The sequence below is a fragment of the Pelophylax lessonae genome (genome assembly GCF_965119305.1).
Source record: "Pelophylax lessonae genome assembly, chromosome: 11".
NCBI lineage: Eukaryota > Metazoa > Chordata > Amphibia > Anura > Ranidae > Pelophylax > Pelophylax lessonae.
Genome location: NC_138778.1, coordinates 105631446 through 105654310, shown reverse-complemented (window position 1 = coordinate 105654310; position 22865 = coordinate 105631446). Strand labels below are relative to the sequence as shown.

The window sequence follows — 22865 nt, the reverse complement described above, 5'->3', positions numbered from 1 at the left end:
CAAGGTAAGGTTGGCGGACGCAGCGAAGTGCGAGGTGTACGTCTGCTTCGAGGGACCGTTGGGGGCTCACCTTAAGCCCGAAGTTCGCGACAAGATATGGAAAGGTGACTATGTAGAAATTTTTTCCCTGCTCCCGTTGGAGAAGTTTAACCTGGATAGGGTTAAGCCGGACGAGAGCAAAAAGGAGGAGGAAGAGAAGCGGCGGTATCGGCTGATCCCCCGTACGTTTGCCAATTGGTTGCAGGCTTTTGCGATTTTGGCGAGCGATATAGGAGAAAAGGCGCCCGAGAATTGCTCGGCGTTGTTTTGTTACCTGGATGCGATTGGGGAAGCCCACCGTGTGTACGGGGGGGTGGCCTGGTTGTGTTATGATGAACAGTTTCGGCAGCGGAAGGCGGTCCGGCCCTCCATCCGGTGGGATCATAAGGATATCAGCCTGTGGATGAAGTTGATGACGTCTGCCCGGGCGGGGGGGTCAGTGTTTTCCAGGGGGGGCCGGCGGCACCTCGACCTCGGGTTCATCGGCCGATAAGAAGAAAGGGGTGTGTTGGCAGTTCAACGAGGGCACGTGCAAGTTTGGGAGCTCCTGTCGTTTTAAGCATGAGTGTTCGGGATGTGGCGGCAGTCACCCCCTGTCCCGTTGCTTCAAACGGGGAAAAGGGCGTGGTGGGGAGGTCCCTGGCAAGAGGGATGACTCCGGTGAGGGTGGCAAGGATGGTTCCGTTCTTAAATAGGTACCCCGATCGGGAGGCGGCTGGCCGTCTTGAAGTGGGTTTTCGGGAGGGTTTTCGCATTCCGTGTTCTCTGGAGGGGATTCCGCCCTTGGCGGGCAACTTGCGTTCTGCCCGGCTTTACCCGGAGGTGGTGGCGGAGAAGCTGGCTAAGGAAGTGGCGTTGGGCAGGATGAGTGGGCCTTTTGCTTCACCTCCGTTGCCGGGGCTGGTGGTTTCGCCGTTGGGGGTGGTCCCCAAGAAGGATCCGGGCAAGTTTCGCCTGATTCACCATCTGTCGTATCCGCGGGGTGGCTCCGTCAACGATGGTATTGACCCGCGGGCGTGTGCGGTTACCTATACGTCGTTTGATGCAGCCATTTCTTGGGTTCGAAAATATGGTAAGGGGGCCCTGTTGGCCAAGGCCGACGTGGAAGCGGCCTTTCGCTTACTGCCAGTTCACCCCGATAGTATGCACTTGTTGGGGTGCCGCTGGCAAGGGTCTTATTTTGTGGATCGCTGCTTGCCGATGGGCTGTTCCATTTCGTGTGCCTTCTTTGAAACCTTTTCTTCCTTTCTGGAGTGGGTGGTTCGGGATGTGTCGGGGGTTAGCTCCATCATCCATTATTTGGATGACTTTTTATGCATAGGGCCCTCGGGCTCGAGGACCTGTGCGGTCCTCTTGGGGACGCTGCAACACATCGCTGCCCGTTTTGGGGTTCCTTTGGCTTCGGACAAGACGGAGGGCCCTGTGACGGAATTGGTTTTCTTGGGCATCACGATTGACTCTCTGGCCATGGAATGCAGGTTGCCGTTGGACAAGTTGGTGCGTTTGAGGGAGGAGGTTAGGACGGCGAGCGGTCGTCGCAGGATCACGCTGCGGGAGTTACAGTCCTTACTAGGTAAGTTGAACTTCGCGTGCAGGATAATTCCCCAGGGGGCGAATTTTTTGTCGCCGTTTGGCTGCGGCCACGTCGGGGGTCCGGGCCCCTGGGCATTCGGTGAGGCTTACCAGGGGGCTTCGGGCGGACCTGAGGATTTGGGATATGTTTCTGGAGTCTTACAATGGCTGCTCGCTGTGGATGGACGGTCCGTTTAGCAACGGGGACTTAGCTCTATTTACGGACGCGGCTGGTTCTGCGGGGTATGGGGCATTCTTTCAAGGACAGTGGAGCGCGGAACCTTGGCCGGAATCCTGGAGGTCGGCGGGGTTTCCTGCGTAACTTGGTGTTGTTGGAGTTATTTCCGATTGTGGTTTCGGTGGCTCTTTGGGGGGCGGGCTTTGGCAACAAGAAGGTGCGTTTTCATTGCGACAACATGGGGGTGGTGGAGGCGATCAATAACATCTCGGTGTCTTCCCCCCCGGTAGTTAGCCTGTTGCGCCATCTGGTCCTGTTGTGTCTGCGTTTCAATGTTTTTATTTATGCTGTGCATATTCCGGGGGTTTCTAACAAGGTGGCCGATGCTTTGTCTCGTTTCCAGTGGACCGAGTTTCGCGTGTTGGCGCCGGCAGCGGAGCAGCATGGGATTCCCTGTCCGCGGGATTTGTGGACGGTCCCCTTGGAGGAGCTGCGATTTTGATTCGGCGGTCACTGTCCCCTGCGACTTGGGAGGCGTATGTCAGGGCGTGGGCGGAATGGTGTTCCTTTTTGGAGGAGGTAGGGGGGACAGATTTGGGGGTGGATGTGTCCGCTCTGGTGCTTTACTTTGTGTGTATGGATAAAAAACTGGCAGGCATGGCCTTTTGGTTCAAGTTGACAGGGGGGGTGGATTTCACCAAGGCTTTTCACGTGCGGCAGGCATTGAAGGGGTACCGGAAGTGAAACCGGGGCCGCGATTCCCGGCGTCCGGTGTCTTTTTCAGTGTTGGGTGTCATTTTGGGAAAACTGGGCTCTATCTGTTCGTCATCCTATGAGGGCTTGCTGTTCAGGGCAGCCTTCCTGTTGGCTTTCTTTGGGGCCTTCCAGATTGGTGAACTGGTTAGTCCATAGACAAGGGTGGCTGGGGGGCTTCTGCTGGAGGACATCGTGCGCACGGCGTCCTCAGTTCGGATTCGTCTCCGAAGGTCCAAAACGGACCAGGTGGGCAGAGGTAAGTGGGTGGAGCTGTTTCGGGGCAACGGAGCTGATGTTTGCCCGGTGGGGGCTCTGGAGCGTTATCTTCAGGTTCGGCCTGCGGTTGGTGGTGCCTTGTTGGTTCACTTGGACGGTTCTTGCCTGTCCAGGTTTCAATTTGTGGCGGTGTTTAGGAAGTGTTTGCTGGCCGGGGGCTTCGACCCGGCGGCTTATGCGTCCCATTCTTTTCGCATCGGGGCGGCCACGGAGGCGGCCCGTTGGGGTTTGGGAGAGGACGTGGTTAGGCGCATTGGGCGGTGGGAGTCACATAGGTTCCGGTCCTACGTCAGGCCCCACCTGGTGCAGTAGCCTCTGCAGAGGGGTTATATGGGCCTGTTTGTGTATGTTTTCTGCGTATTTTTCGTGTTTGTTTGGTTGTGTGGTGTGTGTGCTTTGGGTGTAGGGTGCACTGTCTTTGTTTCTTTTGCAGGTGTCCGGCAGTGTCTGATTTGGATCCTCGGCCATTCGTATGTCTTCTGGGGGGCCAGGCGGGTGGAGGTCAGGCCTAATGGTAGACAGTTGGGAGTTCCCCGGGAGGATGGCAGGGTTAGGTGGATAGGTGTGCCTGGCATGCTGTGGAGCAGGGTCGTGCCGGAAGTCTCCCGCTTTGCCAGGTTGGACAGGGCCCCGGATATCCTTGTTTTGCATGTGGGCGGGAATGATTTGGGTCTCCGCTCTATGCGTGAGCTCATTCGGGATGTGATGTTCGACTTTTTGAGGCTTCGCACTTCCTTCCCTGATATGCTGGTGGTGTGGTCCGACATTGTGGCCCGCACTTCGTGGCGGTCGGCTCGTTTAGTCGACAAACTTAATAAGGCCCGGATTAAAGTGAACAAGGAGGTGGGGAGATTCGTCAGCAGGAATGGTGGCCTGGTGGTGCGGCATTTGGAGCTGGAGAGCGATACGTGGCAGTTCCTTCGTGGGGATGGGGTCCATCTCAATGCTATTGGCACTGACCTGTGGTTTTTGGGTTTGGAGGACGGGATCCACCGGGCCTTGAGGGTGTGGAGGGGGGCACAAGTGTAAGGGGTCACACTTGTGGCACTCTGGCGGTTTGGGGTCCTTGACAGGGGTTCAGCAAACTGGTTTTTGGGAAAAATGGTGGGGACCCATCCGAGGTATGGCGTCCTCTAAATTGTACAGGTGGGGTGTCTGGGTCGGCTGTGTTAGTCCCCGAGGCGGTGCTTAGCGGCTGGGGAAGTGACCAAGCCAAATGGTGACCCAGACACAGAAGTTGGTTTTTACATGGTACTGTCAAGGACCACAAACATAGATCTGGGTTATTGTTATTATTATTATTGTTATATTGTTATTTCATAATTTTCTATTTGTTATTTAATAAAAGGCCATGTCGGCCATTTTTACTCCAAGACGAGTAGTGTGTTTTGTATATAGTCTAAGTGGGTGTGGGTATTGGGGAGTTAGGGGTGTTTTTTGTAGTCCAGCACGGGAGCTCTGATCTACCCAGATCAAGACATGCCCGGCGACAGGAGAGAAAGGACTAAGCATAGGGCATACATGAATGGGTGAGAAAGGGAAGCGTGCAGTAAAGGTCAAGTGGGGGACAAAAGTAGGTGGGCTAACAGGGGGGCACTTACCTTATTGGTCAGTTGTCCAGGCAGGGGGTGGAGAGGTTGAAATATAGTAAAAAAGAATATTTTATTTTGAAGTAATTAAAAAACATGTATATATAGTGTATGTGTCACCACAAGTGTAAAACAAAGAGACATGAACAAAAATCAAATATAAAACATACAATTCAAAAGGCACATATATTCCAAATTGCCGAAACCTCTATCACCGCCTTGTGGGCAAGGATTACCATACTTTAGCTTGTATAGATTAAAGATGCTAGAATGGCCCTCTGGCTATTTCTAATGTAAAGAATTAAAGCTCTTTAAGCGAATCCATCGGCGGTGAGGATGAAGGGGCTCGGTATTGAATACTGTATTCCAGTCACGGACAAACTCTACATGTTTCGCGCTGTTGGCGCTTCTTCGGGAGTTTAAATAGGGGCTGAAACAGTTCTACAAAAATATATAAAAAAGAAGCATTTAGGATTTATACATATCAGGATATACATAAATGTACATGTGTGTGTACCTTCCTGGGACCCATGGAAGGAGAACAGAACATAAAAAATATCAATATCACATCAATATTATCAATAGCATAACCCATCTGATTCAGTTTAGCCACGTTTTTATTGTTATCTTACCAGAGTAGCAATGTTAATAGCACAGTGTATAAAAACACTGTTCTCTATTGCAAGGATGCCGATGCCTATGGTCATGGAGCAGACACGAGGGCGAAGATCCAAAATTACGTGCCAGAAGACACACCCCAGGGAAGAGAAGGGGGTGTGTCAGGATAGGAGGTGGGGGGATATTTAGGATAACAATCCTTAATCTAATAAGAGAAAATATATATACATATAATGAGCAAAAATAGAAAGAGTATCATACAATAAATATATGTTAATGAAAGTTTCAATATTAGATCTCTTACCCATTAATACTTAGAAAATAATGGTATTAATAGAGGTGAGGTCACGGAAAGTGTAGCTGACTGTCGTAGTACAAATAGACATTAGAAAACTGAATGCCAGGAGGGTAATTCTGTATTCCCTGTAAGCAGAGACAGGGGATATTAGAATTGATAGGAAACAGATAGAGAAAGCACCCAGATAAAAATGTGAACGGGAACCAACCTTGATGTATATAGTAATGGCTCAAACCATCCGGAAAAAACCAAAAAGCCTGTGAAAAAAGGCTTGCTAGGGGGCAGACGGCTTCTACTAGATGATGATACCGAACATCCTATAGACCCAAATAAACATAATATGGGGTATAAGGATGTAGTTTGAAAGAAAATTTCGCCATTACAGAACGCTTAATAATAATACTAAGCCTCTATTAGCATCATGCAGATAAATATGCATAGTATATACCTTAGTATGGTGGGTCAAACCATCCGGGAGATGTCCAAAAAATAGTCTGTAGCAAAAAACTTTTGCTGTCGGGCAGGCAGCCTCTACTAATTGGTTAGACACAGTCTCCTGTGAATCCAATAGACAATATAGAGAGGGTATAAGGATATTATTTTAGAGAAGCAGATATTGGCGCCATGCCATTCAGGGTGCAGAGTACTAACCTGAAGATATCAAAAGATAAGAAATATGATGCCGGCTGGACGGCCGTGACCTCCCACGAAAGCTCCAGACCGACACTTATGACATTAGTGTCCGAGTGTTAGTGCCAATAAAGTCCATTTGTCTATATTCTTCCCATGCATATTTTGTTTAGGACGTGGCACATGCTTTTTTAAGTGTCCACAGTGTCATCCTGTGCTGACACTTTTTTCTCTCCCTTTTGACGAGGTTGAAATATAGGTCCAGGGTAGGAGGGGTCAGGTCAATCCTGAAGGAGAAAGCGTGGAAGAAAAGTCCCTCCCTCCCGCCCCTTTTTTGGTTTGTCAGTGGGGTTGTTGCTTTTTGGGGTGTGTTATATTTTTGCTGCTGAAGTTGGCGGTTTGGGGTCCTTGACAGGGGTTCAGCAAACTGGTTTTTGGGAAAAATGGTGGGGACCCATCCGAGGTATGGCGTCCTCTAAATTGTACAGGTGGGGTGTCTGGGTCGGCTGTGTTAGTCCCCGAGGCGGTGCTTAGCGGCTGGGGAAGTGACCAAGCCAAATGGTGACCCAGACACAGAAGTTGGTTTTTACATGGTACCGTCAAGGACCACAAACATAGATCTGGGTTATTGTTATTATTATTATTGTTATATTGTTATTTCATAATTTTATATTTGTTATTTAATAAAAGGCCATGTCGGCCATTTTTACTCCAAGACGAGTAGTGTGTTTTGTATATAGTCTAAGTGGGTGTGGGTATTGGGGAGTTAGGGGTGTTTTTTGTAGTCCAGCACGGGAGCTCTGATCTACCCAGATCATGCACTTGGGGGCCAGAAACCAGAAAGCAAGCTACTCACTAGGGGGGGAACCTCTGGGTGAGTCTAGGATGGAAAAGGACTTGGGGGTACTGGTAGACAACAGGCTTGGCAGTGGCATGCAATGCCAAGCCGCTGCAAGCAAAGCCAACAGAATACTGGGTTGTATAAAAAAGGGGATTCACTCCAGAAATAAAGAGATTATTCTCCCGCTCTACAAGACTCTGGTCCGGCCACATCTGGAGTATGCTGTCCAGTTCTGGGCACCGGTCCTCAGGAAGGATGTGCTGGAACTGGAGAGAGTCCAGAGAAGGGCAACAAAAATAATTAGGGGAATGGAGGACATCAGCTATGAGGAAAGACTACAAGCACTGAACTTATTCTCTCTGGAGAAGAGACGATTGAGGGGCGATATGATATCAATGTACGAATACTGTACTGGCAACCCTAGCATAAGGAACAAACTATTGAGAGAGAGGAGATACAATAAGACACGTGGCCACTCACTAAAACTAGAGGAAAGGCGGTTTAACCTTAAAATGAGTAAGGGGTTCTTCACTGTAAGAGCGGTAAGGATGTGGAATTCTCTTCCACAAGCAGTTGTATCAGCTGGGAGCATTGATAGTTTCAAAAAACTATTAGATGGGCACCTTGGAGACCACAACATACAGGAGTATACAATGTATGGTTAAAAGCAAACACACACACATCATAGGTTGAACTGGATGGACTGATGTCTTTTTTCAACCTCACTAACTATGTAACTATGTAACTAGAAACCAAAGTCATCGAGCTGTGTCAAGTCCTGGACATCAGGAATTCCTCTGGGAGGTGCCATCCACTCGTGTGCAGCAGTTCAGAAGCTTGATCGCTGATCAGAGGAGAAAAGGAAGCTGGCTACCTCCTCCAGCAGTCGGCGGTCAGCGTCTAAGGCAGCGGCTGCGATGTGCGGTGGAAGCTGGAACGCGGCCCCGTCACCAGGGAATGTATGGTTTGTGGAATATGCACGGTGTGCACGACGCGTTTCTGAGCATACGCCGGGTCACGTACGGCCCTGCGCGCTCTTTCTTCAGGTGCTGTGGAGCCGTGTTTATTCCAGGGACATGTAAACAAAGCCGCCTGTCATTCTCCCTGATCTAGCTGCAGAGATCATACGATCCTGCTATGTAGGATTGTATGTCTCTGTGGTTACATCAAAAGCCACGCCCCTTTACAGTAAGAAGCACGCCCCTAGGGATACACTTAACCCCTTGATCACTAAGTTAACCCCTTCCCTGCCAGTGTCATTTTTACAGTAACAGTGCATATATATAGCACTGATTACTGTAGTAATGTCACTGGTACCCCCAAAAGTGTCAAAAATGTCAGTCAAGGGTCCGATCTGTCCGCCGCAATGTCGCAGTCCCGCAAAAAAAAAAAAAATTGCAGATCGCCGCCATTACTCGTTAAAAAAAAAACAATAAATATTACATAAATCTTTCCCGTAGTTAGTAAACGCAATAACTTTTGCGCAAACCAATCAAAATAAGCTTATTGCGATTTTTCTAACCAAACATATGTAGCAGAAAACAAATTGGCCTAAAATGTTAAAAAAATTTGATTTTTACATTTTTTTGGGGGGGAATTTCATATAAAAAATGTGAAAAATGTTGTTATTTTTTCAAAATTTACGCTCTTTTTTTGTTTATAGCACAAAAAGTAAAAATCGCACAGGTGATCAAATACCTCCAAAAGAAAGCTCTGTTTGTGGGGAAAAAAAAGGACATCAATTTCATTTGGGTACAGCGTAGCACGACCGCGCAATTGTCTGTTATATTCATGCAGTGCCGAATCGCAAAATAGGGCCTGGTCAGGAAGGGGGTAAAATCTTCCGGGGATTAAGTGGTTAATATTGAGTTGGCCCACCCTTTGCAGCTATAACAGCTTCAACTCTTCAGGGAAGGCCTTCTGCAAGGTTTAGAAGTGTGTCTATGGGAATGTTTAGCCATTCTTCCAGTTCCGCATTTGTGAGGTCAGTGACTGATGTTGGAGAGAAGGCCTGGCTTGCAGGCTGTACACTAATTCATCCCAAAGGTTTTCTATCGGGTTGAGGTCAGGACTCAGTGCAGGCCAGTCAGGTCCCTCCTCCCCAAACTCTCTCATCCGTGTCTATAGACCTTGCTTTGTGTACTGGTGCGCAGTCATGTTGGAACAGGAAGGGGTCATCCCCAAACTGTCCCCACAAAGTTGGCAGCATGAAATTGTCCAAAATGTCTTGGTATGCTGATGCCTTAAGAGTTCCCTTCACTGGAACTAAGGGGCCAATCCCAACCCCTGAAAAACATCCCCACACTATAATCCCCCTCCACCAAATGATTTAGACCAGTACACAAAGCAAGGTCCATAAAGACATGGATGAGGGAGTTTGGGGTGAAGGAACTTGACTGGCCTCAATCTGATAGAACACCTTTGAGATGAATTAGAACAGAGATTGCAAGCCAGGCCTTCTCTCCAACATCAGTGCCTGACCTTATAAACGCACTTCTGGAAGAATGGTCAAACATTCCCATAGACACTCCTAAACCTTGTGGACAGCCTTCCCAGAAGAGTTGAAGCTGTTATAGCTGCAAAAGGGGGGGGGGGGGCAACTCAATATTGAACCCTACAGACCAAGACTGGGATGCCATTAAAGTTCATGTGTGTGTAGAGGCAGGCGTCCCAATACTTTTGGTAATATAATGTGTGTCATTGGAAGGCAATGCACATCCATTATTGCAGCATTTTTTTTTTCAAATTTGTTTTTATTAAGGGTAAGAAAGAGTACAAGTAATATACATACGGTGATTTTATGTATATTGATGTACAATCAGGCCCTTAGTGCCCCTATGGGGTAAAGAGTTAGAGAGAGGCTGATCTACACAGAACTCTAGCAAACAGTTATACAGTGGAGTCAGCTGGAAGCAATGAGAATGGGGGAGGGGATGAAAGAAAGTATTTCCCTTCTACATATAGAAATCAGCTGACAGGAGGGGGGTGGGGGATGGGTGTGCCAACATTTCTCTACACAGAGGACTCACAGCAGAGAGAATGGGGGAGGGGTCAGTTCAACACTTCTTCTTTAACCTGTTATGGACCGCCCACCATAGATATACTACAGCAAGCAGCCCCTCCTGCGCGAACCGATGTAGCCCTACGTCGAGCGCCTGCTGCTAGGTAGCGGGGGCTCCGATTTCCTCCGCCTCCCCGCGATCGCTCACCGATGAGAGAGAAGGACGATTAGCTGTTGCAAACACAGCTGACCTTTCTTCTCTCTGAAATGATCACAGAGCCCCTGTGATTCTTCTATATAGGATCACAGGTCTTGAAGCAATGGGAGTGGGGGAGGGGATGAAAGAAAACATTTCCCCTCTACATACAGGAATCAGCTGACAGGAGAGGAGTGGGGGAGGGGAGTGCAAACATTTCTCTACACATAGGACTCAGCTCAATGCAAAGGGGGAGGGGCAGGGGGAGGGGCAGGGGGAGGGGCGTGTCAGATATATTTATTTCAGAGCAGAGATAATGGGGGAGGGGTCAGGTCAGTACTTCTCCTCTAAAGAGTAGACTCATTTGCTTGAAGCAATGGGAGTGGGGGAGGGGTAGGAAAGAAAACATTTCCCCTCTACATATGACAGCTGACAGGAGAGGAAGTGGGGGAGGAGCATGTCAGAACTTCTCTACACAGAAGACTCAGATAATGGGGGAGGGGTCAGGTCAATAACATCTAAGCAGTGGTATGGCGGGGAGGGGTAAGAAAGAAAGAATTTCCCTTTTACATAGAGGAATTCACTGACAGGAGAGAGGGAGGTGCGGGGGAGGGGCGTATCAGAGGTTTTCTACATCAAAGTTTCAGCTCACAGCAGAGATATTGGGGGAGGGGTGAGGTCAGCACTTCTCCTCTGTACAGTGAACTCAGCTTGAAGCAATGAGAGTGGGGGAGGGGATGAAAGAAAGCATTTCCCCTCTACATATAGGAATCAGCTGACAGGAGAGGGAGTGGGGGAGGGGTGTGCCAACATTCCTACATATAAAGAATCTCAAAGCAGATGCCAACATTTCATTACACATAGGACCCAGCTCAATGCAAAGGGGGGAGGGGTGTGTCAGCATTTCTCTACACAGAGGATTCAAATAAAGCAGAGGGGGCAGTGCAGGTCAAGGGGGAGGGGTCAGGGGCTTTCCATTGAGGAGTCAGCTTACAGTAGAGAGAATGGGGGAGGGGTCATGTCAGCGCTCCCTGCCCTTCACTCCTTCTCTTAACCCCCAAATGAGAAAGGAAGTGATGTCAGAGGTAATAACCTGCAAAACACATGGAAATTCCGTCTGCATGAAATCACAAGTCAATGTACATTATGTTGTCAGAAGTATTGGGACGCCTGCCTTTACTCACACATGAACTTTAACCACTTGCCGACCGCTCACATTGACTGTACTGTGGCAAAGTGGCTTGTTATCGTCCAGCGACGTAGACCTACGGGGCGTGTCAGCTGTTTTTTCCACAGTATAGCAAAGAGCAATCACAATAATTAGAGCTGTTATACTGGAAATCCTGTTTGTCTCTCCAAAAAAAAAAGAAAAAAAAATCTTCCTCTCTCGCTCTATCTCACTCCTCACAACCCCAAAAGAAAGGAAGTGATGTCAGATGTAATAACCTGCAAAACACATGGAAATTCAGTCTGCATAGAAACACAAGTCAATGAATGTCAATGGAAGGCAATGCACATCTATTGTCCCAGCATTTTTATGCATGTTGTTGTGCATACAGTACCTTAGAGTCCATCTGGGGTAAAGAGTCGGGGCCTTGTGCTGCCCCTAGAACCTATCTCCCTATCTAAGAGGTCTGCCACACATGCTGTCTCACCACACAAGTTGGTCTTAAGCTCCCCAGTTTCCACAGGAAACAAACTGGTTCCAGTGTGGAACTCCACTCTAGGCATGCTAGGAGTTTTTTTAAAGAACCTAATGATCCAACTCACCTCAGCTGGTCTCATTAGGTTCTAATGCTTGAGAACTCAGCACTTCCCCCTAGTGGAACAACTGCTGTCACCCCCCCCCCCCTCTTGTTTCAACCTTGGGGTTGGAACACAAGCAATCAGGAAACGATGAGCTCAGGACAAAGCATCCACATTCCCCATTTGACCACCAGGGCAATGCTTTACAGTAAAGTGAAATTCTTGTAGAGCCAGGAACCACCTATTTACCCTTCTATTGGTCTCCTTGGTTTGGGTCATCCATTTTAAGGGAGCGTGATCAGTAACCAGGTCAAAATGTCTACCTAGCAGATAGTAGCGAAGGGAATCTAGGGCCCACTCTCAATAGTAGCGTAATTCCCCTCGTGAGATTTACATTTTTTGCTGAGGTAAATGACCGGGTGCTCTTCCCCCTTCCAAACCTGGGACAACACTGCTCCTAACCCAACATCTGATGCATCCATTTGTACCACAAAGTCTTTGGAGAAGTTGGGTGAATACAACACTGGCTGGCTACAGAGGGCTTTTTTTTTAATGACTGGAACACTGCTTCAGCCTCTGGGGACCATTTAACCATGACGCCCTCCTTTCCTTTTATCAAGTTGGTGAAGGACACAGCCAGAGAAGCAAAATGAGGAATGAATCATTGACAAAAGCCAGCAATTCCTAAAAATGCTCATACTTGCTTCTTGCTGTTGGCACACGGCCAACTCTGTATAGCTTCCACTTTGTTATGAAGCACAAACTCCTTAACTTCCTGTTGTTGGGGTTTTGACAAGGTGACTGCTATTCCAACCTCAGGAACCAAGCAATCAGACTGTGCTGGTGACCAACAAGTCTCTGCAACCAGGGATTCCCTATCCCTCCAGGCTTTTAACAGATTAACGTGGTACAACTGTTCGGGTTTTCCCCTTCCTGGTTGTCTAACTCTGTAGTTCACTTCAATCACTTTTTCAAGTATCTCATATGGGCCCTGCCATTTGGCCAGCAATTTGCTTTCAGCTGCAGGGATTAACACTTGTACCCTATCCCTATGTACGAGTCTGGGCCCCGCGATTGTACACCCTCTGCTGTGCTAACTGCGCTGGGGCCAAATGTTACTTTACCAGGGGCATGACCTGTGCATCTGTGCGAAATGTTCAATCACACTCCTATGTGGGGAACTCTCACTTTACCAAGTTTCCTTTGCGATGTCCAACAGCCCGCTTGGGTGTCTCCCATAGAGAACTGAAAGGGTGAAAACCCCGTAGAGGATTGGGGTACCTCCCTAATAGCAAACATTAAATAGGGTATTAGACAGTCTCAATCCTTTCCATCTCTATCCAACTTCCACCATCTATATTTCCGTCTTTATTTGACTTTTCTTTATTATGATCACTAATAACTTAGCCCCCCTTACATCAGAGACCCCCCACACAGAGCCCCCCTTAATTTAGAGCCCCCCTACATCAGAGAGCCCTTCCACACAGCCCCCCCCCACACAGAGCCCCCCCTCACATCAGAGACCCCCCCACACAGAGCCCCCTCACATCAGAGACCCCCTCACATCAGAGACCCCACACACAGAGCCCCCTTACATCAGAGACCCCCCCCCACACAAAGCCCCCCTAACATCAGAGACCCCCTACACACACAAAAAGCCCCCCTTACATCAGAGACCCCCCCACACAGAGCCCCCTCACATCAGAGACCCCCTCACATCAGAGAACCCCTCACATCAGAGACCCCACACATAAAGCCCCCTTACATCAGAGACCCCCCCACACAGAGCCCCCCCCCCACACAAAGCCCCCCTAACATCAGAGACCCCCTACACACACAAAAAGCCCCCCTTACATCAGAGACCCCCCACACAAAGCCCCCTTTACATAAGAGACCCCCCACATCAGAGACCCCCATACATCAGAGAGACCCCCTTACATCACAGACCCCCCACACAAAGCCCCCTTACATCAGAGCCCCCCCCACACAAAGCCCCCTTACATCAGAGCCCCCCCCCACATCAGAGAGCCCCCCTTACATCACAGACCCCCCACACAAAGCCACCTTACATCAGAGCCCCCCCACATCAGAGAGCCCCCCTTACATCACAGACCCCCCCTTACATCACAGACCCCCCACACAAAGCCCCCCTCACATCAGAGACCCCCCTTACATTTTTTGAAGGAGAGAGACCTCACTTGTCCAGGCCACAGTCGCCGCTTACCTCCCGCTGTGCGGCCTGATCTTCTGCGAGCTGTGATGGCCGCACGGCGCCCTTGTTGCCCATGGCGCCCGCACAGCTCGCACACCCCAAAGGCCGGCCCTGGGGGTGATACACAGATGTACGCAACTGTTTCACTTTGAACAATTTCCACAGCTCCTTTATCACCTGGGACATAAAGGGTGTACCTTGGTCCATAAGCAGTTCCTTGCAAACACCCACGTGACTAAACACAAGAAATAGTTCTTTGGCTATCGTCCTGGCAGAGGTATTTCAGAGAGAGATCGCTTTCGGATAGCGGGTAGCATAGTCCAGTATAACCAAAAATGTAGTGATGACCCCTCGCGGACTTTATCACCGGACCTACCAAATCCATTGCGATTCGCTCAAAAGGGACCTCAATGATGGAAAGGGGTATTTGCGGATTACGAAAATGTGGCATAGGTGCTGACTTCTGACACACCGGGCAGGAGGAAAAATATTTTTCTATTTCCTTAATGACCCCAGGCCAATAGAATCTCTGCAATACTCTCTCCCTGGTTTTTTCTATCCCCAAATGCCCTCCAAGAATGTGCCCATGGGCCAACTCCAACACCAACTTCCTGTAAGTTCTGAGCACTACAAGTTGCTCAATGGTTTCTTCTGCCTTTTAGCAACTTGATATAATAGATCCCTTTCCACCACGAAGTAGGGGTAAGCACAGATTTGGTCTAGGTTCACTAGTTCGCCATCAATTTTTACCACATTTTCCCGGGCTCTTATCAGTGTGGAGTCTTTTAACTGCTCAGTGGCAAAGTTTTCCCTGCGAACCTCAAGTTCAGAAAACTCAACGATGGCATGTTTTCGTCTGAGGATGTAGGTTCTTCCCCAGCTTCTTGAGTCTCCCCTGCTAACACCGATAAGGGGAATGCTGGAGAGTCCCCACCACTCTCAGAGGATTTCTGTTATTCACCTTCCTGGTTTAAAGGATTAATGTTGGGGGTGTCAGGACAATCCCAGTGTTCCCAAAATTGTGAAAAATCCCTCTCCACAATGGCATCATGTGGTAAGTGAGAAACTAACCCCACCTGATGTGATATATTACCTTTGTGGGTTACAAAAGACACTGTAGCCACAGGATACTCTCTGGTGTCACCATGTACACAAAACACAGCCACCTTTTTATGCCCATAGAACTCTGTAGGAACTAATTCAGCTTTTACTAACATTACCAGACTACCTAAATTCAGCAATACAACAACATTACTACCATTATTATACATTTGGCTTAAATGTTTCTCAGACCCCCGAATGGCTGTGCATGCAACTGTTGCAAACAGCGACTGACGTCTATCCATTAGAAAGTCACACTGTATAGGTTCATCCACTACTGGGCAATTTGCTGCAATATGTCCCTCTTGTCGGCAGCATGTAATAAATAACCCTTTCAGCTGCCTCTTGTGGCCTTGACTCCCCAGTCTGCTCCCGCCAGACATTAGGTAGTACTCCTGCCTGCTCACTCTCTCCACCCTCACCCCTTGGCATCATCTTACCCGCTGCTGGGGCTGATCCGGTCTTAGGGTGGAAAGTCTGCCTGTCCTTGGGAGGGGAGGTCAGGTTCTCTGTAGCCAAGTACCTCTAAACCAGATCAACAAGGGGGTCATGTCCGGCTGGCGTGTGTGATGGCCGCTTAACTGAGGAGCTCCTGCAGCCTCTCTACCACAGCGGCTCATAGCGACAAGACGAGGGAGACCTGATTGCCCAGACTGCGTCCCTCAGCAACCCGCTCACACACTGCCGTGACGTCAAAACGGAGGAAGCCGACAAAGCCATCTCAGCGCCTCACGGACTGCTTCCCCGCCGGCCCGCACCGCAGTAGGCAAGATGGAGCCGACCTCGGCATGGCGCGCGGCTCCCATCCGCCTGGCAGTGATGTAGGGACAGGCAGGGGGGGCCCTGAGAATGCCGGAGACCTAGAGGAATGCTCTCCTCCCTCACCCTCATCTCCCACAACTCACAGCCCTGTCAAAACTAAGCTGCACAGGGGTGATGAAGACCTCTCCCCTGCATCCCTGCCCCTGACTGAACAGGCCTCTAGCATGCACCCTCAAGCAGGTCTCACTATACAGATGTTTCTGGTCTCTGACCAGGCCATATCTGAAGCCACCATGAAAAACATGCTACTCTCCCTGAGGAGCACCTTACACTCTGACTTCTCAGCCATGTTTATGCCCCTCAATGACACAGTCCAAATCCATGCAGTCAAGATCCAGCATTTAGAGTCCAAAATGGCGGACCTGTTCACCGTGCACAACGATCTTGTAGATGTCTACACAGATCAGGAGTCTGAATTGCAGCACCTCCAAAATAAGCTTGCCGACCTAGAGGATCATTCACGGCGCAACAACATTAAATTCAGAGGTATCCCTGAGTCTATAACCCACAGTGGCGACCTTACTAACTTTGTACAGCGCTTGATGAAAGCCCTTATACCGTCACTGAGCGATATAGAATTATGTGTGGACAGGGCTCACCGTATTCCCAAGCTCAAATTCCTACCAGACACAGCGCCCAGGGATACCCTGGCACACATACTAATTACTACCACGTAAAAGAACGTGTGATGATGGCGCCAAGCCATCAAAAGTATTTTTTCACAGTTCTCAGAGGGGGGTGTCAGTGGATTGTGTCATTAGAGCAGTGGATGGTGTCAGTAATTATTTATTTTAGTTTTTCAATTGTATTTTTTTATAATTTATTTTCACAATGCTTTTTTTTTGTGGGGGAGAGTCTATAGTTTTTTTTTTTTTTATTATTTTTTACAATGTTTTTTTTTATATTTGTTACAGTGTTTCTGGGAGGGGACAGTGGATGGTGTTAGTAGGGCAGTCAACAGTTAACAGTGTCAGTATAGCAATGGACAGTTTCAGTAGTTTTTTTTTTATTATTTTTTACAATTTATTTTTTTCATAATTTTTTTCACAAGGCTTTTTTGGGGGATTGGGCAGTGTGAGTAGTTTTATTTATTTTATTATTTTTTACAATTTTATTTTTATTTTTTTCACATTGCTTTTTTTTTGCGTGAACAAGGTAAGCATTTTTTTTCTATAATTTTTGGCAATTGTTCTTCACAGTGCTTCTGGAAGGAAGTAGTGGACTGTGTCAGGAGGGCAGTCAACAGTTTCAGTAGAACAATGGACAATGTCAGTATTTTTTAAACTTTTGTTTATTTTTTAAATTTATTTTTTATAATTTATTATTGTTGTGGTCAGGGAGAAGAGCCAAGATAGAGAACATGACATAATTAACATAACCTACGGTTGTAGCGTGCCGAAACCGTCGTTCGGGCAGGCCTGTAAAATAAAGAGGGCCTGCCAAGAAAGAAGAAGGGAATGTTGTAGAAAGGGGCAGAGGTGGGTGGGATGACGAAACCCTGCAGCAGCCCAGAAGAGGCGGGGGGCCTGACCTTAAATAGGCGGCTCCTCCCCCTCCCACAACTCCAGGCTCCGCCTGGCCATTTGTGGTCAGGGAACAGAGCCAAGATAGAGAACATGACATAATTAACATAACCTATGGTTGTAGCGTGTCGAAACCGTCGTTCGGGCAGGCCTGTAAAATAAAGAGGGCAAAAAGAGAGTGCAAGTAACCTTGAATACAAGTGCATCGTATACAAGTGTGTCGTATCCCAAGGGAAAGGAGACACAACAAAAAGTTATTAGGCTAAACTCTGAACATCTGTCTGAGCTCACTGTCTGCTTGGGGTATGTAACCGCTGTAAGCAGAGAATTTCCACCGTCCCAGCCTCTTGATGAAGTTCACTGGAATGCTATGGCTGAAGGCCATCAAGGCTGCCCCTAAGTGAAAAAGAATGACCGGTGAAGGCGAGATCGCACCCCAACTTGCCCAGTGGGGTTCTCAAGTACTTGATGAACCTGGGCGTGGTGAGAGGCCTGCAGTGAAGGCTCAGCAGGGGAGCGACCCCGACCTACCCTGCCAAAACCTGCATAAGGAAGGTCCAGCAACTGGACTGAGCACCATTCGTGGTGAGAGGGACATCATGGTATGTTGACTGGTGGCCCCAGGTTGAGTGGTCTTGGACTGTAAAAGTGTCAGGACAGAATGATCCTTCACCTTGACTAGGTCTGCCCTCCTTAACATGAGGCGGTACCGGCATGTTCCTCCCGGTGAACTCGTTTGTCTGCAGGAACGCGTGGAAGGGGGGATAAATGACTGTCTAGATGGTAACGTTGGTCCCTGCCTCGAACAGTTTAGTGACCGCCACGTCAGATAAAGCCCGGAACCTGCTGCCGTAGATAGGTTGCCGAAACGTGGGCTTGCGGCCTCCCAAACGAAGGATGCCTTGCAGGAAATCTTGATGGTACTTGGCGCCATGAATGTACTGTGACCGGAGGTACGTGTTGATAATATGAAACTGTACTCCAGAGAGTTAGAGTTTAATAGTACTGTGCGCCAGATTTAAGATTTAAATGGCAAAAGAAGAAAATGCCACGATGATGTTTAAAAGACGATGGATCCAAAGTATATGACCTCCGTGATGAACCTGACGAAGATGGTTTAGAACTTACGCGAAAGAGCGTCTGGCGTTGGCAAAAGTGCCAACTGGGCTAGCCTGTGCCGGTGGGTCATAAGAACAGCTAAACCAGGATGAGTTCCTGGAATGGTGGTAGATCATCCTGGACTTCCTCTGCCGTGGGATGTGCCTGGAAGAAGACCTATAAATTGGAACGAGAAAGGCCAGCAGCCGCTGTGTTAAGAAAGCCTGGCACATGTTCGCAGCCAAGTGGAAGTGCGAAGTGGAGGCCAGCCAAGAGAACCTTGTGTCACGACTCATGAAGGTGAGGGAGGAGAACTACCCCTCTTTTAAAAGGTGACGCCTGTGGTCATATTGTTGGTGAAGCACTTACGGTTTGGCCCGACCAAAGGCGCCCCCTTTTCCCTAGCAGCTGCCAATGGGGGAAATCTCAAAAAGAGGAGCCCGAGTTGGAGTTGACAGATGGCCGATTTGAGGCTACTGGCGGTCAACTACCCCTGAGCCACCTGTTGCCCTAGAAACCGCGAACCCGGCATGGCCCGCCACGTTAGTCCCTGAACACTAGAGAGTGGTCTGTGAATGGCGAAATGAACAAGTATAAGCCACTCCAGTGGGGTGGAAAAGGGGGGCACGGTTAGCGCAGGCCGGTGGAGCGAGCCCAGCGCATTCCTCCCTAAGGCTTGGGAAAAGAAATTCAATCGCGTCTCTGTATGGACCAAGAACCAACACAAACTCGGGGATGGACCATTCCTTGTCCAACCTGCGGTCAAAAGGCCTTGATTACCCCGGAAAGGTCGCCGCGGTTACAGGTCTAACTTCCTATGACGTCCTGGGATGAAAGCAACAGGGTCATGAATTAACGTCCCTGCCCTCCAGGATGTCTTCCTTGACGCTGAGAGGGACCAAGTGAGTTGGTGTAATAATGTGAGCCATGGAGGCCGGGGAGGCAAGAGTGCCTGCGACGACACACTGGGAGACAGCAAGGGCAACAGCCTGGGAGGGAGGGAAACCCAGGGATGCCAGGGGGCAGGAGACAGAGTTTCTAATTACTTTATCCTAGATTGAGCAATTGATGATGGAAGATGAGATGGATGCCATGCCGTGTGATGTGCACGATACCCTGTCCGGGGCTAAAGCATTGCGCACATTGCCCCGCGAGTCGGGCCCCAACTGCGAAACTGGACTGGACGTCAATATCCTTAAAGGTACAGCCTTCCCAGCGGTGGCCGGAAACGGACTTCCTCTCCATTTCAATTCGGTGGCAATCTTTGGGATAGACCGTGATCTTGACAGGCTAGGGCTCGTCAAGACTTGGGGAGAAATTGTCCCCCATGTCTGAGTACGTGAGATATCCTTTTTTTTTTTGGAGGAGACCGGTACTGGAGAGTGGGACATGAGGCCCTGACTAACCCACCACAGGTAGAGGCGCTGTCTATGAGTTGGCCCTGAGCTGTGCCAAGTAATGAAATGGCGGGGTGTAGGCCTCTGAAAGGTGACGCCCTCTCTACACTAGCAGGGTAACCGAGACGCTAGCTATGATTTGGGTCGATGGGCGTAGTACCTCCGCGTGAGGATGGGTGTTGGTCTCGGACTAGCTGTGAAAGTTACCTACCAAACTACCCCCCCCCCCCAGCCAGGTGATTATGGAAAGAGTATGACCAAGTGAGACAGCATGCCTGTGATAACCTGTGAGGGGTCTGAAAGGCTTGGCTGAACGTCCAATGATGTTCGTGCGTGCCGCCTGTATGGGTGAACGAGCGGTTGGCGCCTTGAAATGAGATGACATAAGCGCCTGACTCAACCACTGACATGCCCTGCGGACGCCAACCCTAAGCGTGTCAAGCGGGGCTGTGCGTGAGAGCCCCCCAGAACCTGCGACTGAGGGAAGGACAAGGAGATGGACAAGCCCCCCCGAAGGTACGTATTTCTCCAGGACATGAACCAGGTATGTGGTAGGAGCGTGTCCTGTGTGTGCCAAGGCCCCGGGCAACGGCCGGAGGCCGGATGAGGGGGTGAGAGCATGGTCCCCCGCTGAGGTGAGTGACAGGCTTCTGTGGCCGAGCCGCCCCTGGGAGGGGGGGGCACGTGGCCGGATTTACCCTATTGATGACCTCTGTGTACAAGGAATGTCTTGGAGCTGCAAATCTTCACAGATGTATTGCCATGTTATGAACCCAGTGAAGCTCACAGGAGGATTACCAGCTCTACTCCCATGATTCTCCCACCTGCGGTCAGCACGGCGCTAGGTATCAGGCCCCCCGTCGCCAGGACGTGAAACAAGGATTGTGGCTGGAGCGTGTCCTGCACGTGTCAAGGCCCCTCGGGCGACAGGCAAGAATCCAGACAAGGATGCGGGAGCGAAAGGAGAGAGTCGGACCCCCCCCCCCGAAAGTACGTATTCACCAGGATGTGGACCAGGAACGTGATCGGAGCGTGTCCTTGCGTGTCAAGGCCCCCCTAGGCAGGAAGCCAGGCGAGTGGGGCGGGAGTGTGGCCTCCCCCCGCATGATGTAAGTAATCAAAAAGGCAGCTGTGGCCAAACTGCCCCTGAGAGTTGCAACTGAGGGGAGAGAAAAGAACAAACAAACACTTTCACACTTTCCTTTTTCCCTTTTTTTTTTTTTTAAGATGTGGTACCTGTGGAAACGTAAAACAAGACACGTGAGAACAAACAAATGATCATGTAACAACGGGACGATGACGAAAACAGTAAATTAAATGAAAACTATGTATATGTGAGAAAAAAAAAAAAGCATGAAAGACTGTACTTGGTGAACCCTCCCGGGGAATGCAAGGGTGAGACTGGTCAGCGAGGAGGGTGACCGAGCCGGGAAGCTGACCGTGCAGATATGAGGCAGGTGCCAGTCTGAATGATGTAACAATTAAAAAGGCACAGATGCTGCTTGAAGTTTTTTTTTTTTTTTTTCTTTCTTTTCTTTCTTTCTTTCTTTTCTTTTTAAGCAGCAAACTTAACCGGATGGTCATGGCAGGGGAAAGCCAGAGGAGGATTATCGGCTCTTCCCATGATTCTCCTGATCTGTGGTTGGCACAGTGCTGGGTATCCCCCCCAACTGTGTTGTGGCTGCCCAGTAATTGCTCTGGGTAACTTCTGTGTTGAAGGTGTACTGCCCGAGTCCTTGGCCCCTGGAAGTGACCTGGGAAGACGAGGACAGCTGCTGGGGGAATGGAACTGAGAGATCATGCGACCCCCCACCAACACCTGATACTTCCGGAAGACACTACAACTGAGACAGGTAAAGTGGGGATGGTGACACAGCCGGGATGCTGGCCATGCAGTGAAATCTGGTGCCACGACTAAATGGTGCTGCGTCTGATAGCACGGAAGGGCTGCTAATTTGGAGAACAGGGAAGCAATGTGGACTGCTCACGGCATCAAAGGAAGACATGCTGAAGAGGATGTGAACACAGAGATCCTCCACCAGGCTGCAATAAGACAGTGCCTGCAGGGTTGCAAGGTACAATTTAACATGCAGGTACAGGTATGGCTTGGGGAAGCTTAAATGTCATTGGACTAACCTGAGCTAAAGAGTGATAGCATAGTGTGTCATCTTGCAAACATGCAAAAGTCAACTCAGGCCACGTGTTGATGTCATTGCTGTGCACCATTCATGGCCCCTGGAAGACGGATGGCAAGCGGTATGTGTGCGGGGGGCGGAGACCTGGTACCCGGGGATGACGTCACCCCCCCGCTCTGCCTACCCCACGAGGGAGGCTGCGGACCGCGCCTGGCAAGTGCCTGGAGCGCTGGCACATCGGGAGGAGGCTGGAGAGAGGTGGCAACAGGCCGGAGGGAGCCCCTCCATGCTGCCGCCCGAGAGTGGGGAGGATCGTGGTCCGCCCCGCGTGAGTGAGCCCAAGTAGTGATGGCCGGTGGTGGAGGACGGAGGGGGGAGACCACGCCACAGTCTCCCCCTGAGTACTTACGGTTGCCGGGTGCCTACTGGCCGACCCGGAAGCTACCGCTGCTGCTGCTGCTGGTGAGCGGCGTGTGGGAAGTGTTTTTTTTTTTCCTGAGGGGGGGCGTGACCAATGATGACGAAACCCTGCAGCAGCCCAGAAGAGGCGGGGGGCCTGACCTTAAATAGGCGGCTCCTTCCCCTCCCACAACTCCAGGCTCCGCCTGGCCATTTATATTTTTCACAATGCTTTTTTTCTTGGGGGGGGGGGGGGGGTCAGGGCAGTGTATCAGTTCAGTAGGGCAATGGACAGTGTTGGTATATATAAATCCCACCAAGGCCCACAACAGGGCTGATTTAAAGAGAATGTAATAAATATTAAAACACTAAATAGGAAAAAAATAAAGGTAAAATTGTAAAAAATAATAAAGTAAAATGAAAAAAAAAAATAAATAT

At 49.6% G+C, this 22865-nt stretch overlaps 1 pseudogene across 1 annotated transcript; it reads left to right on the top strand.

Annotated features, from left to right (window-relative positions):
- The first annotated feature begins 2425 nt into the window (after positions 1-2425).
- On the top strand, positions 2426-3133 carry LOC309567400 (integrase/recombinase xerD homolog; annotated as a pseudogene). The gene has a single exon. The product of its transcript is annotated as an integrase/recombinase xerD homolog (transcript).
- Positions 3134-22865: the final 19732 nt, after the last annotated feature.